Here is a 16,961-nt window from a genome sequence, read left to right on the forward strand (position 1 = left end):
TGCGACGCGGCCATCCACGTGGGGCCCGGCGGGCGGCGCTGTCGGACCGCGAGCCCGACTTGGGGCCCATCATCCCGGCGCTGAGCCGTCCGGGAGCTGCGGGAGCGGCCGGAGTGCACCGACGGCAGCGAGGACCCCCGCACCCCCGGCCCGGCCCCCCCCCCCCCGGGGCGCCCCGAGCCCCCCAGGCCGCCGGGGACCTGCGGGAGGACGGCGGCTCGGGCCTGAGCAGCGGGGGCCGCACAGGACCCCCCCCCCCTTCGGCCCGGACACCCCGGGGCAGGAGCGGACGGGGTGCTGACCGCCACGGCGGCCCTGCAGCCCCTGGAGCCGAGCGGGAGGACCGGCCGGTTCCCGGTCGGGAGGAGCGGGCGCTGGCCTCGGGTTCGAGGCCGTGAGCATCCTCAGCAGCAACGACGAGATGGACGCCTTCACCGCGCAGGACCCGCTCCCCAGCGGCTCCGGCTCCGCGAGCTCAGCGCCCGCACCCCCGTCGCCCGCACCCCCCGCCGCCCGCACCCCCTTCCAGCCCAGACTCAGCGGGGCCCGGCCTCTGGACCCCGATCCCGGAGGACAGCACCTTGGGGTCCTCGGAGTGGGGCAGCCTCAGTCCGGCCGGGCGGGGAGCCCTGGGCCGGGTCCCCGGCCCCCCCCCCCCCCCCCCCCCGCAGCCTTCCCCGGACCCCGAGCTGCCCGCCGGGGGTGGGGGGGGTAGGGGAGCCCTGAGCGGCCGGGGCTGCCGCCTTCTTCCAGGCCGAGGAGGAGGCCAGGCCCAGCGGACGGGCCGCCCACTCCGTCTCCAGGGCCGTGTCCAGCCTGGAGGTCCGGGCGGGCAGCGCGGAGGCCGCACGCCCCCCGCCAACCACGGCCCCGGAGCGGGGCGAGGGCTCTGGAGCGTCTGCGAAGCTGCCGGCCCCGCGGAGGGCAGGGCCCCGGCGGCCCGTGGCAGGACCGAGGGCGGCTCCCCGGGCGCCGGGGCCATGGCTGGCCGGGCACCCTCATGGGCACCAAGCAGCGCCCCGGGCCGCCCACAGCGGCGTGAACGTGGGCCCCGCGCTGCCCTCGCCCCGCAGTAAGGTGCCGGCCCGCAGCGGCCCCCCCCCCCCGGCCCCCCGCCCGCCAGGGGCCGCAGGGCGCTCTCCTACCGCAGCGGGGGCTCCACTCCTTGAGCGACAGCGGGGCTGCCTCCGGGGCTCCCCCGCCCGCGGCCTCAAGTCCCCCAAGAAGAGGGCCACAGCCCTGACCGGTGTGGCTCAGTGGGTAGAGCGTCGGCCTGCGGACTGGAGGGTCCCGGGTTCGATTCCGGTCAAGGGCATGTACCTTGGTTGCGGGCACATCTCCAGTGGGGGGTGTGCAGGAGGCAGCTGATCGATGTTTCTCTCTCATCGATGTTTCTGGCTCTCTATCCCTCTCCCTTCCTCTCTGTGAAAAATCAATAAAATAAGAAAAGAAGAAGAAAGAGGAGGAAGAGGAAGAGGAAGAAGAAGAGGACCCCAGGCCTGCAGCGCAGACGGCTGATCCCCGCCCCGCTGCCCACGCCCCGGCCCCGGGCCGCCCGCCCGGCCTCCCGGCAGTGGGTGCCCCGCCCCGGGCACTGGCTGCAGGAGCCCGTGGAGATGCGGGTGTGGGAGATGGATGACGTGGCACCCGCCCCCTCGGAGGCCCGGGAGCCCGCCCCGGCCGCGGGCGGATGGCGGACACACGGCGGCGGGGGGCGCAGTGTGCGGTGGACCGGACCCCGCGCTGAGCCCGTGGGTGGCGGACCTGGCAGCCCCGGAGCGGCCCGGCCGCTGGAGCAGCACGTGACCCTGTGCCAGGCCCACGGCACGAGGGTCATCGCCGGCCCGGCCGCCCCCCGGGGCCGCAGGAGGTGGACGTCTGAGGCTGCAGCCCGTGACTCGGGGCGGGGACCGGCAGGCGAGAGGCGGGATGTGCGGTGGAGGAGGACGTGGGGGGCGTGGATGCGGGGCCCGTGCAGGACGGGCTGGGAGCTGATGGACACGAGGGCGAGGCGCGGGTGGAGGGCGGAGTGCGCACGTGCCGCCGCCCGGACAGCAACGCACGTGCCTTTGCCGGAGCTGGACGTGTCCGTGAGGGTTGGTGCTAAGGACTCAGACACCAGCCGCCGCTGTGCCAGGCCCTGGCCGTGGGGGCCGGCTGTGTTTGGGGGTCCGCCCGCCCCAGGACCTGCTCTGTCCCAGGACCCCGCAGGCAGTGCCCAGGGCCGAGCCCACGTCACGTGGCACCTTCTTCCACGGCAGGAATTCTTACCAAAACCAGATCAACAACAAAAGAAGTACCAGCACACGCCGGGCGGGAAAACAATTCCTGCTGATCGGAGACGCAGGTCGTCACCCAAACTAAAGCTGGAAGTGCGGAGTCTTCTCAAACTCAGAGCATTCAGGCTTCCCCCGAGCACCGGAGGACCCTGCGGCCTTTCCCAGAGGGATGTGGGTTCAATGCACATTCGGTGGAAAGTGGGGAGCTCATTCCCCACCAGCCTCTGCCCTCGGAGGCAGAGAAAGGCTGAGACCTGGTAAAAACTGTCCAATCCTTCATGCCTGTGGAGCCCAAATAGGCTCATAATGTGCCCCTCAAAGAAAACATCCAACATTAAAGAGGACTTAAACAAAAAGGCCTTTATGTTTTCAAAACCAAATGGACATAGACAAAACCAGTCTTCTCATGGCGACTTCAACACTGGAAATAGTCACCAGCGATATCTAGGGAATTCATGTCCCTGAGAAAAGTGTTTTCTGGAAGCTGCCAGCTGAACTCAGATGATGTTCTCTGGGGACAACAATGGGTGAGGTCCGTGCCCCAAATAGACTGAATGAAGTGCAGATCTCCTATGGGTTCAGGTTACACCTAATTTCCTCCAATAAGAGGACAAATTCAGTTTCCCTGAAGATAACAGGACGGCGTGATGGATGGGTGCTGGCTCAGGAGAAATGGATTCTGTCAGAGACCTTCGCAGTGACACACATCTGCCCTCAGGGTCCTCGCAGTCTGAGGACCGCACACCGGGCTCTGGTTCCCCAGGGCTGGCAGCTGCTGGCGGGAGAGCTCTTGCCTCCAGATTATGACGGCAAATCACCTTGTAAAACCTGATCCTAGAAATTGCAAGAGACCAAGAGAGTTGGAGCCTCAAAAGCCAGATAGTCCACAACTGTCCTCTCCTGGAAACCAGATGCCTCTTTCTCGGAAAGCTCTGGACTATTTCATAAAGAGGAAGCCCTGGAGAAAGATCTGAATGAAATTAATCTGTTGTCTACTATGCAGATTGTGAGAGAGCAGCAGTAGATGCTTCTTACATCGACGACAGAAGGACTCTTCAAAGAAGCCAATACTATTGAAAACTTCCTAGTACAAAAAGAGAGCTCCTGAGACAGGTGTAGTTATTGCAAACACACTGCACAGTTAAAAGTCGTGTACTTAACATAAGCTGAGAAAGAATTTAAACCCATTATTGTTGTAAGGAAAGAATGACATTTATGCTCTGAAAGCTCTCTCTTTGTTAAAGAAAATGTGTACCGTAAACATAAAAGGGGCAACACCTTGAATTTTTTTTTTCTAGACTTAAAGAGGGCTTTAAACTGGATATTAATACATTTTCTTTTGAGGGTCAACTCTTTGGTGTAGTTTATAAAAGTGTAAATTATTTAAATGATTATTGATTCTTTTTTTAAATATATATTTTATTGATTTTTCACAGAGAGGAAGAGAGAGGGATAGAGTTAGAAACATCGATGAGAAACATCAATCAGCTGCCTCTTGCACACCCCCCACTGGGGATGTGCCCACAACCAAGGTACATGCCCTTGACCGGAATCGAACCTGGGACCCTTGAGTCCGCAAGCTCTATCCACTGAGCCAAACCGGTTTCGGCTGATTCTTTTTTTTTTAACCCCCGTAGTCTTCAACTTCTAAAAGAGGATTCAGCGAGTTAATTTGATAATGTTTAACAATATGGTATTTTGGGGGGGGAATATTTTATTTAAATAGAAGATAGCACTGGAGATAGTTTTAAAATGTTTTTCATGGTTAGTATTATAAAAAAACCTAAAGGTGATTTGTCCAGTTTCTTAATATTTAGAAAACTCTATGTGCTCTTGCTACTTAATATAATCATTTTATTATTTCACTATTAGTTATTATACATGATTAATAAAAGTTTTGTTTAAAATTATTTTGTGTTAAAATAAAACCCAGAAATAACCAGAAGAAGAAAAAAAAAATCTGCACTCAGCCCTGGGCAGGTTAGAAAGTATAACGTGCCGAAATCGGTTTGGCTCAGTGGATAGCGCGTCAGTCTGCAGACAGAAAGGTCCCAGGTTCGATTCCGGTCAAGGGCATGTACCTTGGTTGCGGGCACATCCCCAGTAGGGGGTGTGCAGGAGGCAGCTGGTCGATGTTTCTCTCTCATCGATGTTTCTAGCTCTCTATCCCTCTCCCTTCCTCTCTGTAAAAAAAAAAAAAAAATCAATAAAATATATTTAAAAAAAAAGAAAGTATAACGTAAGTACACGTTTCCCACCGAACGAAAATTATGGAGACTCTCCCTACTGTTCAGGACAGAATTTATGGAATAGAAGTCAGACAACAGAAGCCTGTTTCCCTCAGTGTTAACACCGAACAAAGAAACATTTCCTACATATGTCATGTGCCCAGAGGTTAGAATTTTGGCTAATAGATTAACCACATTCACATCACTCAAAAAGCATTTCTGCTGTGTGTTCTCTGATGTTTATGAAGATGAGTGTTCGTCATAAAAAGATTCCCCACAATCATTGCACTAATAGGGCCTTTCTCCAGTGTGAAGTCTCTGATGACGATGAAGATCAGCCTTTCTGGTAAAACATTTCCCACATTCACTGCACTCATAAGGCTTTTCCCCAGAGTGAACTCTCTGATGCCGATGAAGGTGGGATGTTCTGGTAAAAGATTTCCCACATTCACTGCACTTGTAAGTTCCTTCTCCTGTGTGTAGTCTCTGATGATAACGAAGACCATAGATAGTGGTAAAAGGTTTCCCACATTCATTGCATTCATAAGGCTTTTCTCCAGAATGAACCTGACGGTGTTGAATGAGCATACTCTGATACTGAAAACATTTCCCACACTCACTGCACTCATATGGCTCTTTTCGAGTGTGTACTCCCCGATGACGATGAAGACTATAGAGAGTGGTAAAAGATTTCCCACATTCACCACACTCAGGCTTTTCTCCAGTGTGAACTTTCTGATGAAAACGAAGTCTATACTTACAGGGAAAAGATTTCCCACAATCACCACACTCATAGGGCTTTTCTCCAGTGTGAAGTCTTTGGTGTACACGGAGAGGGTACTTTTGGGTAAAGGATTTCCCACATTCACCACACTCATAAAGCTTTTCACCAGTGTGAACTTTCCGATGGTAATTGAGGGTGGAAATAGATACAAAGGACTTCCCATATTCATTATGCCCTTTTCTCAGATGAGTTCTTACATGACAGGAGAGGCCGGAACTAAAGGTAAAGGATTCTCCACATTGAGTGCACACGTAAGGTTTTTCTCCTGTGTGAACTCTCTGGTGTCTAATGAGTGTCGACTTGTGGTTAAAAGATTTCCCACAATCACTGCACTCATATGGCCTTTCTCCAGTATGTACTCTGTGATGATGACGGAGGCTTGAGCTATATGCAAAAGATTTTCCACATAGAGTGCACACGTAAGGTTTTTCTCCTGTGTGAACTCCCTGGTGTTGAATGAATGTCGACTTCTGGTTAAAAGATTTCCCACAATCACTGCACTCATATGGCCTTTCTCCAGTATGTACTCTGTGATGATGACGGAGGCTCGAGCTAAACGTAAAAGATTTTCCACATTCGGAGCACACATAAGGTTTTTCCCCTGTGTGTATTCTCTGGTGTAAAAGGAGGTGATATGTTTTAATAAAGGATTTTCCACATTCATTACACTTATAAGGCCTTTCTCCTGAGTGAGTTTTCTGATGACTCTGGAATTCAGATGTAGAGATAAAAGATTTCCCACATTCACTGCACTCATAAGGCCTTTCTCCTGTGTGAATTCTCTGGTGTTTAACAAGTGACCACCTATCCTTAAAGGAGTTCCCACATTCACTGCAGTTATAAGGTCTTTCTCCAGTGTGAATTCTATGATGACAACGGAGGCTAGAACTACTAGTAAAAGATTGCCCACATTCACCACACTTATAAGGCTTGTACCCTGAATGACCTATAAGGTGTCTAAGGAGGAGACTTCTTAGGGTAAAGGACTTGCCACATTCACTGCACTCATGAGGCTTTTCTCCAGTGTGAACTCTCTGGTGATAATGGAGGGCAGACCTAGAGATGTAAGATTTCCCACAATCACTGCACCCATAAGGTCTTTCTCCTGTGTGAGACCTCTGGTGATAACGAAGAGCTGTACGAGTGATAAAAGATTTCCCACATTCACTGCACTCATGAGGCCTTTCTCCAGTGTGAACTCTCTGGTGATAACGGAGGGCAGACCTGGAGATGTAAGATTTCCCACAATCACTGCACCCATAAGGTCTTTCTCCTGTGTGAGAGCTCTGATGATAACGAAGCACAGCAACAGAGGTAAATGATTTTGCACAGTCCTTACACTTATAAGGTTTTTCTTGCACTTGAACTTTCGGGTATTCAATGGACACTGAATGAGGACTAAACGGTTCTATACATTTGCTGCACACATAACTGTTTTCGCCATTGTGTTGTTCCTGGGTGTTAACGAGGACAGTTTTGTGGCTTAAGGGTTTTCCACATTTGCTGCACTTGTACTGCCTTGGACCTGCATGAATTTTTCGATGCTGACTGAGGGTTGAGCTTCCATTAAAGGTTTTTCCACTTTTGCCACACACATAAATACTTTTTCCAGCGTGGAGTCTGCAATGAGTAACAAATAGGGATTTGTACCTGAATATTTTTCCACAATCACTGCACACAAAACATTTTCTTGCAGTATTGACATCCTGGTCCTGAACAAGTAGGTGCTGGGGGTTACAGGCTCTTTTGCATTTCCCTGGAGGGCCAGGACTTGTTCTGCTTTGTGAAGGTGCTGCCCACTGGGTGCCCTCCTTCGGCTCCTGTGCTTTCTGAGTCAGCTGCTGACGCCCCACGCTGGGCAGGACGTCCCTCCCACCCTGCTCAGGAGTAAAGGTCTTCCCTGACCTGTGGGTGCTGCAGCTCTTCCCGAATGAGGCCGTGTCCGCACCACTTCCGAGGGGTTCCTCTCCCATGGACTGTGCCTTAGGCTGGTGACAGTTTACACGGAAATAGAACCGTTTTGCACACGCCCCACACCTCAGCAGCTTCTGGTTGTGTGGCGTCCCCTGCTGCTCAACCAAGTGGAAAATGTCCCTCAAGACCGGCCTGCAACGCTCACAGGGGTGTCTCTTCTGGGAAGACGAGGCTGCCCTGGGATTCTTCCCCTGCGAGGCGCCCACAGAAACCCTCTGTTCGCCAGGTGCTTCCGCATCGTGGGCTCCACAGCAGCAACCTGAACGCAGAGAAATGCTTGTGAATTACATGCTGACTACAGGGAGGGGAGAAACACATCTATATGGGAAACGCTTTGCAAAGGAGGAAAATCCCGTGGAAGGACGGGCTGACTACTCTGTGCTACGAGGCTTGTAAGGTCAGAAAATGGTGACACACAACCTGGGGAAGGATGTGAGTCTGACCAACAAAGAGAGGCACAGCATACAATGCATTTTCTATGCCACCGGATTCCTGCACATCCTTTGCTGCTGATGATGCAAAGCTGGGTAGAAGCATGCATGTAAGCCCATTACCATCCAAATGTAATGTATTAGCTGCTGTCCAAGGTCAATACAGAAATTTTCAACATCTCACAGCACAACCTGTGAGGGCACTGTTGAAGAGCACTGAGGAAAGAGGGGTAAGAGGCCAGGTGAGACGGGAGCCACGGGAGGGGGAAAGATCCGTGGGCTAGAAACCACAGTAGACGCGGTAAGTGCCAAAGCTGGAAGAAGAGGAGGAGAAATGGGTTTGGCTACTGGCAACGACACAAACCCTCTGGTTGAGCAAAGACAGGTTCGTGGTATGATCTGAACAAAGTCCTGACAACACAATTTTTACAACTGCCAGTCACTAGGAACACACCCCTGTGAGCCCACTTGGCCATGGCTAGACAGAGACTCATCCTGTGATACATGCAGAAAGGACTCATCCCTAAAAGTCCTAGCAGGGCAACTACATACAACATGGACGACAGAATGAAAAAACAGAACACATGAATGGGGAGTTCTGTTGCAGACTAACTCAGCACACAACGTACCCAGAAGGCACATCTAGGTGAGTAATGTCAGCAATGTGGTAGAAGAAAACAGCTTTTATCTCCACCAACAAAAAATTAAGGCAGCTCTTTACAAGCAAAATTTGCCCTTAGAGTTCTCAAGAACACAATTAAGATACAACACCAACCCATGGAGCATAAAGAGGAGAATAAACACACAAGGAATAAACACCAGCACAGTGAAGACACCTGGAGAAGAAAAAGAAGTAAGAAAGGCGGGAGCCAGTGTATCAGCCAAAGGGCAATGCCATCCATTGCCAACGTCCTGCTGTGCGGAGGAGGAGAAACCTTTTCCGGAAAGACCCTCGACCGCTCGCACTACGTCCGAGGACACACACAGTTTGCACAGCAGAGTGGGCCGAGTGACCACTGGCATGGATCCCAGCTGACTGCTCCACAGAGGCCAAACCCTATACCCCCCTAACCCCAGAGCCACACCTGTTCCTGAAATGCCAATATTAGATAACCTGACCCCCTGCTGTCACACGAATGCCCCGTTCTCAGGCACCAAGGCCATGGGCAATATGGATAGCTGACTCCTCAGACACCAGCTCCTTGTGTGTGTACCTGTGCTCTGCTCACAGGCTCGATCACTGATCAGGGTGTGACTGCACCTCACACAGCAAGGTCAATGCCACTGGGGGCTATTAAAATCAGACACGAATTCCACCATCACCATCAGGACGCCCTGCACTCGGCCCCCAAAGGGAACAACTGAGCCAAAACCATTTCCCTTGCGAGAACACAATCAGCATGTCCAAAGCAATCCTCTTCACCGATGTGAGCACAGAAACCTTGGCTGTGGAGGACGCTGCGATTTCACTCACACTGACTTCAGGTGACACAGCTACACACACTACGGGTTCGGGTTCGGCCTTCGTGTACTCAGAACTGCACCACCAACCCAGTCAGCTCAGTGACTCCCCCCACACAGGTGAAGCTCTTCCCACCAAAACCTTTCCAGAAAGTCAAAGTAATCCACCCTATGTAATGTACAGACATCAACACAAGGCTCCAGAAACCCCAAACAATCAAACATGCAAACAAAACATTTTTTAAAAAATCAAGGAGAGCTGAGGCCGGTTTGGCTCAGTGGAAAGAGCGTCAGCCTGCGGACTCAAGGGTCCCAGGTTCGATTCCGGTCAAGGGCATGTGCCTTGGTTGCGGGCACATCCCCAGTGGGGGGTGTGCAGGAGGCGGCTGATCGATGTTTCTCTCTCATCGATGTTTCTGGCTCTCTATCCCTCTCTCTTCCTTTCTGTGAAAAATCAATAAAATATATTTGAAAAATCAAACAAACAAACAACAAAAAAATCAACTGTATTCCTAATTTAAAAAAAAAAAAATCAAGGAGAAGTATCAAGATTGTGGCATAGGTAAACACCTGTGCTTGCTGCCTCTCACATCCACATAAAAATTACCAAAGAAAAAAAAGATCACCCAGAATCACGGGAAAACTGCCGAGTGGAAGTTATACAAGAAGGAGAAAAAGCGCAGTGAGACTGGAAGGAGATGCGGCAGCTCACGGAGCAGAGGTATGGAGACGGCTGGCAGCGGCATGTGCTGTTGCTGTTTTCAATCGGGAGGGGAATACCAGCTCCCGATTGCTCTGCACTCCAGTTCCAGGTGAGATTTTGCAGATCCAGACTCATGTGGAGAAACCAGACTGTCTCTCATCGGGCCGGAACACGAGGGCGGCTTGCTCTCAGAGGTGCTCGCAGTGATCATTGTTCCTGCACGGCCACGGGTTGCGGAGACAGGAGAACCTCTCGGGGCAGGATTGACTGGCAGCCATTGCTATTAGCGCCTCCCTGGTGATTCCCTGAGACCCCACCCCACCCAATCTACAATCCCCACCAAAGTGTGCGCAGTGGCTTTTGCATATTAAAGACCTAGACCAGTGATGGGCAACCTTTTGAGCTTGGTGTGTCAAACTTCGCCAAAAAACTGAGCATAGCTCGGTTAGTGTGTCACTTTGAGGAAAAAACTAACTCCAAGACTGTAGTCGCAAATGTTTCATCCTCAGGAGCAGCAAATGTTTCATCCTCGGCATGCGGCCGCATGTCATCAGAATTATGGGGGTGCCAGAAGAAGAGAGAGACCAAGATATTGAAAAGCTATTTGAAGAAATAATGACTGAAAACTTCCCCCACCTGGTGAAAGAAATACAAGTCCAACAAGCTTAGAGAACCCCAAACAAGAGGAATCCAAAGAGAACCACACCAAGACACATCATAATTAAAATGCCAAGGGCAAAAGACAAAGAGAGAATCATAAAAGCAGCAAGAGAAAAACAGGTAGTTACCTACAAGGGAGCACCCATACGACTTCCAGTGGATTTCTCAACAGAAACTATGCAGGCCAGAAGGGAGTGGCAAGAAATATTCAAATTGATGAACAGCAAGAACCTACAACCAAGATTACTCTACTCAGCAAAGCTATCATTCAGAATGGAAGGTCAGATAATGAGCTTCACAGATAAGAAAAGGCTAGCTGAAAGCGGTTTGGCTCAGTGGATAGAGCGTCGGCCTGCGGACTGAAGGGTCCCAGGTTCGATTCCGGTCAAGGGCATGTACCTTGGTTGTGGGCACATCCCCAGTGGGAGGCCGCTGATTGATGTTTCTCTCTCATCAATGTTTCTAACTCTCTATCCCTCTCCCTTCCTCTCTGTAAAAAAAAAAAATCAATAAAATATATTTTTTAAAAAAACAAAAAAAGTGACAACAAATATATGCAAACAAGTTAATCTAACAATCAAGTGAATAAAAATCTGATGAACAGAATAAATTGGTGAATATAACAAAATCAGGGGCATAGAAAGGGAAAGGACTGACAATTCTTGGGAGGAAGGGGATGTGGGGGGTAGGGGGAAGATATTGGACAAAAATCTTACACCTGTGGACCAGGACAACAGGGTGGGGGTTGGGGGGAGTAAGGCCATTGATTGGGGTGGGAACCAGGTGGAGGGGAGCTATAGGGGGGAAAAAAGGAGGAACTGTAATAATCTGAACAAAAAAGATTTATTTTAAAAAAATCAAGGAGCCCTAACCGGTTTGGCTCAGTGGATAGAGCGTCGGCCTGCAGACTCAAAGGTCCCAGGTTCGATTCCGGTCAAGGGCATGTACCTTGGTTATGGGCACATCCCCAGAAGGGGGTGTGCAGGAGGCAGCTGATCGATGTTTCTCTCTCATCAATGTTTCTAGCTCTCTATCCCTCTCCCTTCCTCTTTGTAAAAAATCAATGAAATATATATTTTTTTAAAAAGACAAATTGTATTAAAAAAAAAATCAATGTTTCTCTTCCTCATTCACTTCCTCTCTCTCTCTCAGTTGCTGTCTTTAAAAATAAAAAAATGAAAAACAATGTTGAGAAAACTGGATATGCACTTGCAAGAAAGAAATCTTACATCGCTCACAAAAATTATTTCAAAATGCATTTAAAACTTCCATGTGACATATGAAAATTTAAAACTCCTTGGCATTGGTTTTGGCAATGGTTTTTGCATGTCACCACCAGCAGAGAACAAAGACAGAAATGAAGGAGCTGAGCTACATCAAAGGAAAAGGCATCTGCAAAGCAAAGAAAGCAGTCATGAGAAATGAAAAGTGAGAAGGATGTGTAAAGGTGTCTCATAAGGGAGAGTGAAAATATACAAGGTGTTCATACAACTGAACAGCAACAAACAATCCCATTAAAATATGGGCAGCCCTGGCCGGTGTGGCTCAGTGTTTAGAGCGTCGGCCCGAGCACAGAAGGGTCCTGGGGAGCATATTCGGGAAACCAGCCTATGTGAGATGTCACATGGATGTTTCTCTCTCTCCCTCACCTCCTCCCACCCTTCTACTCTCTCTGAAGAGCAATGGAAAAAATATCCTCAGGTGAGGATTAACAAAACAAAAAAAGGGTACTGACTATCCTTTACAAGATGAGAGAGTTCTAAGGATGTACTTAAGAGCATGGTGACTACATTTAGTAATCTACACTAATAAAAGAGAAGCATGCAAATTAACCATCACTCTGCTACACCCACCAGCCACACCCACCAGCCAATCAGGAACAAGTATGCAAAACAACCCAACCAAGATTGCAGCCGGCCACAGAGAGAGCAGGAGGCTTGGGTTTCCCTGGCAATAGAGGAAGCCAAGCTTTCCACCCGCTCTGGCCAGCCCTGGCCTCCGTTCAAGGCTACAAAGTTTCAATTATAGAAGATAAATAAATCCCAGATCCCAGGGCCTCCGCTTGGGTCGCCCGGGGTGTGGACGGCCTGAAAACCACCACAGGCCTCTCGCCCAGACCGCCCCACGCCCCAAGGAAACCCCTACCACAATCCGGGACACCCTTCAGGGCAAACTAGCTGGTCCCCACCCATGCACCAGGCCTCTATCCTATCCTATCTAATAAAAGATGGCCACCACAAGATGGCCAGCAGGAGAGGCAGTTGGGAGGGACCAGCCTGAAAGGGAGGGCAGTTGGGGGCGATCAAGCCTGAGGGGAGGGCAGTTAGGGGTGATCAGGCCAGAGAGAGCAGAGGAAGGAAGTTGGGGGCAACTGGGCCTGCAGGGGAGGGCAGTTAGGGGTGATCAGGCCAGAGAGAGCAGAGGAGAGCAGTTGGGGGCGACTGGGCCTGCAGGGGAAGGTAGTCAGGGGTGACCAGAGCTACAGGGCAGGGCAGTTACGGGCAGGCTGGCAGGGGAGCCATTATGCATCAATTAGGCTGTCAGGGGAGGGGTTGGGGTGATCAGGCTGGCAGGCAGAAGTGGTTAGGGGCAATCAGGAAGGCAGACAAGTGAGCAGTTGGGAGCCAGCAGTCCTGGATTGTGACAGGGATGTCCGACTGCCCAGTAGGATCGGGCCTAAATGGGCAGTCGGACATCCCTTGAGGGGTCCCAGATTGGAGAGGGTGCTGGCTGGGCTGAGAGACACACACCCCCGTGCAAGAATTTCATGCACCGGGCCTCTAGAGTTATATAATTGAAATGTATTGTGAGTAGATCTTAAGCATTCACAGCATAAAAATATCAGGCAACTTCATATGGAGATACATGTTTAATTAACTGAACTGTGGCCACCATTTTGCTACGTATATAAAAGCAGTCCACTGTACACTTTAATACGTACAAGTCTGTATTGCAACCAGGCTGGGAAACAGAAAAGGAAAACAGATCTGAACCCGACACGCTGTGCAGGAGCGCCGGAAAGAGGAGCCCCGGCTTCAGATAAGTACGACCCAGACCACACCTGCAGGTCCGGGCACAGGCAGGAAGGAGGAATGACCGCGACAGGAAGGGACCAAACCCCGGGAGACGGAAGGGGTTCGGATCTGGACATCAGCCCAGACACTGAGGGCAACACGGCGAATCCATGAAGCTCGATGCAATGCTACCGACTGACCTTGAATCCTTCCCAAAAGGGCTCAGTATTGGGACCGCAGGGGAGAGAAGAGGGCAGTGCAAACCCACCGGACCTGCCCATACAGCAGCCACCCGACACCTGGGGAGGCAGCCGTGCTGAGGTCCAGGCCGCGGACTGAGAGGGGAGGGGGGTGGGAGGAGAGTCCAGTCCGAGTCCCTGGTGAGGCTCTTACCCAGAGAGGACACAAGGGCAAAGTTCTCCAGCATCACACGCAGGTACAGGCGTCTCTGAGCCTCGTCCACCAGCCTCCACTCTTCCCGCGAGAAATGCACGGCCACGTCCTCCAAGGTCACCCTGGCCTGTAGGAATGGGGACAGAGGAAACCCTGAACATTCTGTGCCTGAGAACCCACAGCCCCTCTCCCCACGCACCTACCCCTCACTCCCCCTCCAAAGCTCCCCCCTCAGAGGAACTGCACAGGTGGGCACAGGTGCCGGGGTGCCCGCCCTGTCCTCAGGGTCCCTTCATGCCCGAGGGTCTGCCCTCAGCTACAGCAGGCAGGAGGGCACAGAGACGGATCCAGCTCTGGTCCCGGCGTGCAGGCCCCATCATGGCATGCACTCCCCTTGGGTCTCCAGAGTGTGACAGGGCCCCGCCAAGCAGGGGCTCAGGCTCCACCTGTCAGTCCCCAATGCTCGCCCCCCCCCCCCGCCCCTAACTCCCACTTCCCCCCACTACGCACGGCCTTCTGTAGACTGCACCCCTCCCCCCTCCCGTCCCCACGGCACCCCCACAGCCACGCACTCGGGGAGACGCCGCTGGGAAGGCCCCCTCTGCACCTCTGGCCCCGCTTCCCCACCCGCCCCCCGGAGCTCCCCTGCGGCTCGGAGGCCCGCGGCCCCTCCCCCTGCCGTGCGGTCCCCCCAGCAGCCACCCCGTCCTCCCTGCACGCACCCTTCCCGCCACCCCAGGCCCGAGGGCTCCACGCCGGGCACAGGCGCCGGCCTGTCGTCACGTGACCGCCCGCCTCCCCTCCCCTCGGGGCGCGGGGCCTGCCTCCGCCCCAACCAGCTGCGCCGCCGCCGTGACCGGCTTCCCGCCTGAAGGTGGCCCCGGGGCCCGGGCTGCGGGGCTGGGCGGGAGGCGGGAACGCGCTCACCTCAGCCGGGCGCCTCGGCGCGGCCGCCGCCATCGGACCTGCGGGCGGGGCGGGCGGGGCGGCGGGCGGGGAGGGACCCGGTCCCGCCCTGAGGCGGGTCCCTCGCGGGGTCGCCGAGCCTCGCCCACGCGTGTGGCGGCGGCGGGGACCGCGACTCCTCGGCGCCTTCGGCCTCCCGCCCCCGGGAAACCCACACACAGAGACTCAAAGGCGGCAGAGACCCCGACCAGCAGCGAATACGGCCGCGAGGACGATGCCGGAAGTCCCGCCCCAATTCGCGGAAATGCTTTCACCCTGGTCTGTCACTGGCTCAACTCAGCGCACGTTCTTCTGGGTAATGTAGTTCCCAGCCCTCCAAAGGCCACAGAGTTCTCCCTGGAGAGCAGCTCGGACTTTTGCCCCTGGAGGCACCCTGTAAAGGGATGCTGCTCCTGGGAGGGCCGGCTGGCTCCTGGTTCACTGCAGCAAACTCTCCTCTCTGACCCCAACTACCTGCAGATTGGTTCCGGGCCCAGCCCCACAGTCTGTGCTCGCCCCTCCCCTCAGATGTCAATTGCAAGTCCACATGGTATCCGTGCTTCGGTTCAACAGGCTACAGGTATATTTCTCTTTCAACATTTATTTTTAAAATATATTTTATTGATTTTTTACAGAGAGGAAGGGAGAGGGATAGAGAGTTAGAAACATCGATGGGAGAGAAATATTGACCAGCTGCCTCCTGCACACTCCCCACCGGGGATGTGCCCAAAACCAAGGTACATGCCCTTGACCGGAATCGAACCTGGGACCCTTAAGTCCACAGGCTGACGCTCTATCCACTGAGCCAAACCGGTCAGGGCTCAATATATTTTTTATTGATTTCAGAGGGAGGAAGAGAGGGGGAGAGAGAGAAACATCCATGAGAAGAGAGAATCATGGATTGGCTGCCTCCTGCACTCCCCACTCTGGGAATGGAGCCCGCAACCCGGGCATGTGCCCTTGACCAGAATCGAATCCGGGACCCTTCAGTCCCCAGGCTGATGCTCTATTCACTGAGCCAAACCGGCTAGGGCACAACAGGCCATATATTTAATATGTTTTTTTATTTCAAATATGTTTTTAAAATTGATTTTAGAGAGAGAGGGAGTGGGAGAGAAACATCCATGAGAGAGAAACACTTCTGTACGGTCCCTACTGGGGACCCAGCCGGGCGTGTGCCAGCACCAGAATGGAACTGGGGATGTCTTGCTGCCTGGGGCGCGCTCAGACCCTGAGCCACACCAGCCGGGCAGAACAGGAAGCCAGAGGGCCAATGGCATCACTTATGCTGAAAGCCCAGGACCCCACCCAGTCTGACACCTGATGGAGTGCAGTCCCCCTCCCAGAAACAGTCTCAGTCATCCCGCGTAAAACGTTCTGCTGAAGCACCAGGAGGGAGATGTGTCTCGCAAACCCTCTCTGTCCCCATAGAACAAAGAGGCAGCCTCATGACACAAATTCTCCCAGGTCATGTTCCCTAGAGAAAAGGTGACCTTTCTCAAAAACACTCTGGTTTTCAGTTTAGCTAATTGCTTGGCTCCTGTGAAATCCTATCTAATAAGGAGGGAATATGCTAATTGCCATCACTCCGTCACAAAGATGGCTGCACCCACAGCTGAGGCCAAGTTCCCTTAAGGAGCCTTAAGGAGCAATCAGCAGGGACCTGAGGCTACGCCCTCTCCCCCACCCGCTGTGGGGCTTGACAGGGGACCTGAGGCTGGGCCTCCCTGCCTGGCTGGGCTTGATGGGGGACCTCAAGGTGCACCCCCAATGCTGGGTCAGGGGAACGCAGGCCACACCCCTGCCCAGCTTGACGGGGACCTCAGGCCATGCCTCCCCACCCAGCGGACTTGACAGGGGATCTCAGGCCTTGTCCCCCATCTGGCAGGGCTTGACTGAGGACCTCAAGGCACGCCCCTTGCCTGGTCTGGGCTGGGGACCTCAGGCCACGCCCCCAGTCCTCAAGCCAGGCCAGGGGACCTGAGGCTACGCCCCCTGCCCGGCAGGGCTTTAAAAGGGTGGGATTGGCCGGGTCTGGATCTAGGCCAATGGGCGGGGGGGGGGCAGGGGGGGGCGCGGCTGGGTCTGG

The 16,961-nt window shown here is 53.4% G+C and overlaps 1 long non-coding RNA gene across 1 annotated transcript; it reads right to left on the bottom strand.

Moving 5' to 3' along the window:
* Positions 1–2,595: 2,595 nt before the first annotated feature.
* Positions 2,596–15,103, bottom strand: LOC307092811. Its single transcript, XR_013812890.1, has 3 exons — positions 14,855–15,103; positions 13,928–14,054; positions 2,596–7,524 (listed from the first exon to the last, which is right to left on the bottom strand). It is a non-coding gene; the product is annotated as an uncharacterized lncRNA (long non-coding RNA).
* Between the last annotated feature and the right edge of the window lie 1,858 nt (positions 15,104–16,961).

Source organism: Cnephaeus nilssonii (assembly GCF_951640355.1).
Source record: "Cnephaeus nilssonii genome assembly, chromosome: 20".
NCBI lineage: Eukaryota > Metazoa > Chordata > Mammalia > Chiroptera > Vespertilionidae > Cnephaeus > Cnephaeus nilssonii.